The sequence below is a fragment of the Argiope bruennichi genome, chromosome 8, assembly GCF_947563725.1.
Source record: "Argiope bruennichi chromosome 8, qqArgBrue1.1, whole genome shotgun sequence".
In the NCBI taxonomy this organism is placed as follows: Eukaryota; Metazoa; Arthropoda; class Arachnida; order Araneae; family Araneidae; genus Argiope; species Argiope bruennichi.
Genome location: NC_079158.1, coordinates 57,593,395 through 57,601,761, shown reverse-complemented (window position 1 = coordinate 57,601,761; position 8,367 = coordinate 57,593,395). Strand labels below are relative to the sequence as shown.

General features: G+C 28.3%; 1 protein-coding gene across 1 annotated transcript in view; it reads left to right on the top strand.

Annotated features, from left to right (window-relative positions):
* Positions 1 to 863: 863 nt before the first annotated feature.
* Positions 864 to 8,367, top strand: part of LOC129981025 (uncharacterized) — a 90,877-nt gene continuing 83,373 nt past the window's right edge. Inside the window, exon 1 of the mRNA XM_056091625.1 lies at positions 864 to 1,129. The gene's annotated coding sequence lies outside the window, so the exon portion shown is untranslated. The remainder of the gene's footprint in view (positions 1,130 to 8,367) is intronic.

Below are 8,367 nucleotides of genomic sequence, written 5' to 3'. Positions count from 1 at the left end.
ATATTAGGTTAATATTAACACTTTCCCTACCAACACAAGATATTGTACGATATTCCCACAATGCTGTTTGGTGTTCTGAATGGCGGCTAAAGTCGGATAAATATTGTTACAATATTGTTCGGTATTTTGTGCTAAAAGAATTGTCAAATTTTATTGATCAGCTTCATATCTGTTTCATCATATTTACTTAGTTATTATAGCATTTATAAGCCCCCAGCTTCTGCTTAAATAATATTGTGGAAAACTTAGGTTCACGAGATCATGAACCATAGTAAATAAATAATTAAAATCGTATACATTTTGACAAAATGTCTAAAATAAAAAAATGAATTTAAAATTATTCATTAACATGAGTATTAAGTTGAAAATAAGCTGAAATTAGAAACTAAATTGAAGAGATTATTAAAGGAAGTCCTTATAATGTATCCACTTAAAACCGCAAAGTAACTAAATCCTCAACAACCAAAATGCGAAAAGTAATTCAGTTATACCAGTTTTAGCAAAAGAAGTGAACGGAAGGAATGTCTAGATCGAGTCACTGAAAGATATTTTAACACTCTAATGCTCTAAAGAAAAGAATGACTCATATTGTAAGAAACCTCAACAATGCGAAGTATGCCTGCGTTGTTTACATTCTTTCCCAAAATGCTGAAACTTACAAAGATTAGTAAAAATGCAGAGATTCCAACCATGTTTTCACAAAGAACAATGATTTGTTTTCCAAATCCAAAAGAGACAACTGTAGAAGCTTTCCTAAGCTTACATAAGCTCCACCATCTGTTGGTAAAAATAAAAAAAGAAGGAAAGAAAAAAACAAAAGCCCGTGGTTCCCTAACCTGCCTCGTGGAAAATTTGGCACTCACCAACACAACAGACAGAACTACCTACCGCAGTTGGCGAAGGCACTCGCTCAAAGATTTGTCGGGCACAAAGAGTTGGTTGTCCTTTAAGTCATCTCTAGCGTGTGTGACAGGTAAATTGGAACGCCCTACCCAAGACACGCTACAACACCTCCCTGCAGTTTAAAGTCACTTTCAGTACAGTAGGGTCCTCCTCTTCTGAAAATCGAATTGCTTGGATTACTCTGACATTAGATATCATGGAAAATACATTGATGGTCGAGCTTTGGGTAAGTTTTTTTATTGTACTTTTTGCCTTTTAAAGGGAAAAAAATGCATGGAAAGAATCTATTGAATCTTACATATTAAAAGTCATAGAATTGGTGCTTTTCCTATAAGTTAAATTAGAAAATATTACTGGAAATATATTGTGTAATATTTATATCGTGCTTGTGTAAATGATTCGAAAAATACTTGAATAGAATGAATTGTTTATCGTGTTTGTAAATTGGAAATCATCAAAGTGCATAAACTACTTTGTAGATAGGCAGCAAAAAAATTGTTGGAAATATTTTATGTAATATTTTTGTAATGTTTGTTTATCACCACAAAAAGGATTGTAGGAAATCACCACAAAAAATTGTAGGGAAGAAATTAGAGAAGTTTGTGTATTAAAGTCATCGAAGTACTTGACTTACTTTACACATGGGTAGTATGGAAAGCAATTGTTAGTTATGTTTTATGTTTTTTTTATTGTATTAGTGTCCCTTATTGTAGAAATGCAAAGAAAGAATGAGTTAATAGTTTTTATATGGAAAGTTATTAAGGTTGCTTGGGGTGTACAAATGTTTTATTTCAGATTTAATTACGATTGCCAATTTATTACAATACATTTTGCAACATTCATAGTTTTAATTGTGCATATTGTTCTTCTAATTTAAAGAAATTTTTGTTGAAATAATATCTTTAATAAAAAAAATACAAGCTCATAAATTTTTTCAGATGATATGTAGTATGATATAGCAATCTTTCGAAACGTCTCCTCAAAGAATTGTATTTTATGCAAGATTTTAATTAAATTCATTGCCTTTAATGAAAATCATGTATTAATAGGAGAAATCCTTTGAAAAACACATTTTATTTTGAAATTATTTTCAGTTTTGGTTTTATTCAAAAAACACTTTTGAATAAGAAATAAATGATTTTCAAGTTTTAAATTACGAAATTTTTAATAATTTTTAAACCATTTTTTAAACAGAAAACTGATGATGGAAGTGTGTGAATTATTTTATAAGAAATTTTTGAAGTATTTTGTTACAAAAATTAATAACTTGTAAAAGTAACTGCAGGACAAGTTTTGCATGAAACTCTAATTGTGCTTATCCTTTTATGGAAAAAAGCGTGGAAAAGATGCATTAATTTTTGTTTTAAGGATGGTATTATTCGAGAGTTCTATCGATTCTATTTCGTTTAAAATTGCTCTTCTTCTAATAGAAATAAAAATATTTCCGTGCATTCAAATTAATTGTGCTGTAATGATAACGGAAATATTCAATTTAAGTAATGTATATATATTAAGGCTTGGGTGCAACTTTCATGTTTAAAAGTATTATTATTTGATTCTAACTCTAAAAGCATAGAAATTGCATGTTTGAATTCTATGTTAAATGCCTTCAATAACTATCTTAAAAATCTACGAATTTTATGAAGATATTTATACATTATTTCCTTACATTCTTGAGAACATCAATATGCAAATGTAATTTGATATAAGTAATGCTTATAGATTTTTTTTTAATGATCCACTTGAACGTGCAATTTCAGATTAAAGTTAAGTAAAATATTTCTTAATTTTTATCACTTTTTCTCTTCTACTGAAAAAGAAACGTTATTTCCTCCAAGAGCTCCTGAATTAAATGATTTAGTCGCTTAGTTTCTTTAGATATTAAGACTGTCTTATAAGCTGAATTATTTTAGCAAGATCGAATTAGCAACATATTCATGCACATGGATAATTGGCAAACTTACTACATCAGCATGCAATATAGCGAATGCTGCCGACAGTTTTTATACTACTGACAAGTTCTATGCATTTTTAGCCATTGTAGGCCATTTGTAACGAAGCAATAATCTACAGAATGCCCCTTCTATGTGTAATTTAGAAGCTGATTTCTAAAATGTCAGTGACAGGCAGAATTTTCAAAAGGCAAAATATTCTAAACGCGAAAAATTATATTTTACGCTGTTGAGTCAATAAAAAAATTGCTGGAAGTAGTTTCTTAATATATTATTTTCCTAAATCTTTCATTCTTAAAAGTTTTATTTAGTAAAATATTCTGGAGGCACTAATAATTTAAACAAAGAAGTTCCATTGTTCTGCAAATTTTGAAATTTGTTGTTTCAGACAACAGCTACTTAGATGAAATATGATAGATTGGTGGATATAGTAATAAAGTATAATACATAATTGGCGGATCTTTCTCGAAACAACCATTGAAATGACTGATCCTTATCTAAAACTGTGAAATTGAAAGCTTCATAACTAGATCAGTTTTATTCGCAGACATGGATTTTTTTTACGTTTAATATCATAAAACTATTTTATTAAATATTACTAATACGATTGAGGAGTTGTACAATCTTTTTAATATTTTCAGTAACACATTTTGATTCGTAATATTTTTTTGTAGGCAAAGCTGGAGTTTTAAGTTGTAAGAAATGACTATTATTTTTGGCAATATCAAGTATATATTTTATATTGCCATAAATTATTTTATTTAAATTAAATACCATATTTATCAAATCGGAATCATATGTTTATCTCCAATGATTTAGAATTTATATATTGATACAAGATTAAAATAAGTGCCCTGCATGTTCGAAAATTAATTTTATGTATGTGTAAATAGAATGCGCTTTTATGAAGCATTAGAAAGGGTTAAAAGAATTAACTGATATTTCAGGAATTTCATATACTTTTGAAATGTTCATTCATATTATTGCAGAAGTGAAAGCTTTTTCATTACGTTTCAAATGTTAAAATTATTATCTACTTAATTTGAATGATCTGCTTAATTTTAAAGTCGTAATCGATCACAGTAATACAAATAGGAGCCAAAAAAGCTCTGATTTCAGTTTCATAGTTTGAAATTAAACTTTAGCCTGTGTACTTTGCCATGAAATTATGAACCATCTGCAATATATTGCACAATACATTACTTATAATACAATAATTAATTTTGTAAAATGTTGCATTGTGAAATATTTGTAATATACGGTGAAAGCAGGCACTCTTTTAAAGAAAGTTTTACAATGTTTTCCCTATTGTATTAATGCGTCTTATGCCAAAGATTTAAGTATTACTCTTATTTGTTATTCGTTTTCAAATGCTATTATTTGTTTAGTTTTGAATTTATTTGTTATTTCCAAGATATATTACCGATTAATAAATGTTACAAATAATGCGGAAGTTTAAAAATCATGCTTATTACCTCTAAACTTATAAAAAAATTTTTAATCTGGATTGAAAAATTCTGAAATGTTCCAAAACGGATGGATCAATTTTCAATATTTTTAAATGAATTAATTCTTATAAATTGGATTTCAGGCTTTCTGGGATACACGAAATACTGAAAATCAATAGAATAATTATCGTCTTTTTGTAAATTAGTAATTACTTATTGGGCTTTATATATTATGAATAAATTTTTGTTGTATATAATTTCAAAAAAGTTTTTTTTTCGGTAACCTATCATTAAAGAACTAGTAATTCATAAAATTTTTCTTGCTACAAAGTATTGTTTGTTATGATTCACAAAAAATATAACATGTTTCGATGGTAAGAACGACTTTAAGTTATGTAATATATATATATATAATATAAACTATAAAAAACTGATACGAATGATAGGATTTTCTAAGATTTGGAAACTGATTTAACTTGCATTTTTATATGCTCATTATAAAACGTATGAAATAAACATGTTTGTCAAAAACAGTCCTTTCTCATGAGAGTATATTCAGAAATAGTAAGAGAAAACTTGTTTCTTAACACATGTTTATTTCCTACTGCGCCTCTTCTTTTAAATAAAGAATCTTTGCACTAATTGCAATCAACATGGTAGAATTATTTCTGGAATGCTATTTGCTCTTATCTTGTTTACAACTGCAATCTCTTTACATAACAAGACATCTGAAAAAATTCATTAGTGGAATTGTTCTTCTCTCGATATACATGTATGATTTCTAAATATGGCTCATTTGGTATATAGTTTGGTATATACACTAAATTGGAACGAATAAGCAGTTTAAATCAATATCCTCACGTAGCCTGATGTAGTTGAAAATTTAACACACATCTATATTTTTGTTTTAAAGATAATATATTCAAATTTATGCACGTGGCGTGTTGGGCTTTTGAGTTTTAGTAGTCGCATGTCATAGAATACACATTTTTTAACTGACAGTCAGTTCTATAGACGGATTTGATCTAGAATTTATCATCTATCCTTAAAACATGAAGATTCTTTTAAATGTCTAGATCTAATTTTATTTTTTAACAATTGCAATAAATTTTCTTTCTATACTTTGAGTATAGTTTAGTTCAGTTATATTAACATCTCGCTTTAATACACTTTTTTTTATTAAAACAAGATAGTGTATAGGAAAGTAATAAGAATTAAAAATACCATTGCCAAAAATGTTTTCTCAAATAAATCTCAAATAGCTATATATACTCCCTGCGCTATTGTGCTGCACGGAGCAATAACAATTATATCCAAGGTGAATCAATTTCTTTACTTTCTATAGCATATATTTTAATCATTGAAAAGTTTGATCTCGAGAATTTAATGAATTGGCCATGTCTTTCATTATTTTACACATCATTAAATAAAACCAAAGGGAATGGTTTCTCCCAAGCTTTCTCGCTCCATCTCCAATAAATGCACTTGTGTAATAGTCATTGCATGACATCGGCAAGCAATAATTACGAAAGGACCCATTAGAGTGCACCCTTTGGCAATTTATCGCTGGGTTACGTATTAATAATTTAACCCGATTAATAAGTATTAAACCCGAAAATGAATTTAAATACATTTTCCCGCTCGACTGAAAACAAAATTGGATTCAATTATAGTCGTGCTAATAAAATTTCATATATTTAAGCCATCGTGTTTTAGAGTCATCTCCTTTGCTGCTTGTGAAAATATAGATTGACAGATGGTCAACCACCTGATGGAATTGATTCCAGATTTGATAGATATCCACATTTTAGATGCTAAATCTGAGTACAAAATTCCATCTATTTTGCTCTCTCACTGTCGTTATCTCGTGAAATATTCAAACAGTAGGGCAGATAGACTTCCTCCAAACAAATTTCGCTCAAAATTTGAAAAATATCTACAAATATGGTGTGAATACCATATATGGAATATCATTTGTCTAACTCGAAGTGTTTATGGGTTATTACGCTCAGATACACATTATTCCAAAAATATATTTTATGAACTATAAAACGAACTAAACATGAAGATTCGTTAAAAGTTCGATTTGACGATTTTTTAAAAGATAGCAAATTTTATCTTTGTGTATTTCGCATAAGAGGAAGTTGAAAAGAAAACTTTTTGTCGCTATGCGTATTAATACACTTGCTTAAAAGCGCAACGAATGAAGTGAATGAAATTCTACATATTCTTTTATTTATACCAGTTTAATTTTAAATCAAAATATTCCTAATCGCTCTTGAGTAAAAGATAGGCATTTTTTTACCAAGCACTATATAGACCCACTACCAAAGTTTCGAATTAAAGATAAATGCTATGATTCAAACAGAAAGGGGAAATTTTCCTCGAGAAAAAAGAAAGAAAAAAAAAAGACTAACATAAAATCACAGATAAGCATTCTTCTTTCTCTCTCCATATTATCTTTTAGAAGATTAAATTCATCCAAAAATAATAGACGCGAATTTTTGAAAATAAAAATGCAGGAAAGTCATTATTTTCTTATTAACTATAATAACATTATTTTCTTCTCTATTTTCTGTTGCTCATTTTTTTTCCTTTAGAAACATTAACTCCAAATGATACCCATATAGTTACACAACTCAATCTTTTAGATGAAGCACTAGCAGTAAGAACAAAATCGTGGAATCTGCCATTAAGACCGTTCAAATAATCCTTAGCAAATATACAGGGTTATTCAAAAGTAAAGAGCAGATTTAAAATATTTATTGCTAATGAACTTAATAGAAAGAAGAAAGTTTAGAATCTTATTAATTTGCATTCGAATAACCTAAGAAAAAGCTGCTCTGTTGTTAACGAGAAAAGCACTCTCTTTGGGGATATTTTCGCTTTAAAATTTAATGTCAATCTATTATTTACGATCGCATTGATTCGAATAGCTTACATTCGGAGATCAAGAAATGTAGATATTTCTTCAAAAATGTTTTTTTTCTCCAGTGGTTTTAAATGTGAAAATTTATCTAAATTTGAGATCAAATATTTTATCGATGACAGCAATTTTTATATTTCGTATACGAGAAACTGAAATTGAAGGTAAATTTATTAAGATATGAGGTCATATATTTTTCTAGTTATAATACTTTCAATACTTCGAATGCATGAAAGTGGAAATCGAATCGAATCGAATCAAATTTTGTAATTTATCAAATCGAATGTCCAACGTTTTAACGAACACCGTACTCTTTAAATTTCGTATACTAGAAGGTGAAGCAATAAAACTTATTTAATCAAATTATGTGATATTATTCCAACTGAACGCCACAATTCACATTTAATTGGAAATGAGAAAAAAATAATATTAAAAACTGCTTCTAGAACGAATATATTGTGATAGAAAACCACTTAAAATAGAACAATAAGGATATCGTTTTTTAAAAATTTGAGTCTCACAATTCACATTTAGTTGGCATGTTAAAAATTAACATTAATTTTTTTTTCAAGGACAAAAACATTCCGTTGGAAAATAATTCAAAACTGAACAATTGGGATATATTTTTTAGAAACTTGAATCTCACAATTTTCATTTAGTTGTTAGAGTTTGCGAATGAGCCCAATGACGGGAAGACTTTTTATAAATATCGAGAGCAACAAGATTGTCATCTTGTCATTAATGCTGAAAAAAACACTTGAAGTGCAGTCGGAGATGCTTGCATCCTTCGAGACAATTTGCGGTCAGGTCCAAATCACCTTTTATAAAGGAGCAGTGGAGCATTTAATGACAAGGCTTATAAATACACTTCTTTTTATCTTTTAATTTTAAAAAGATATTATCAGTGGATGTAGAAAACAAAAGTGGCCTATTTTCAGAAAATCTAATTTGAAATAGGAACTCAACATTTTCAGTAGCTCTTTGGACTATTAAAGACTTAATTACATATGAAAAATTTTAACCTATTAATTGATCAGAAGGCAATAATATTTCCGAAAGGTATTTAAAAAAATAATAAAAATGACATTGGATGTGTTTCAAGAATAGCTAAAGTTCTAAATGATAAAACTTCTTTCCG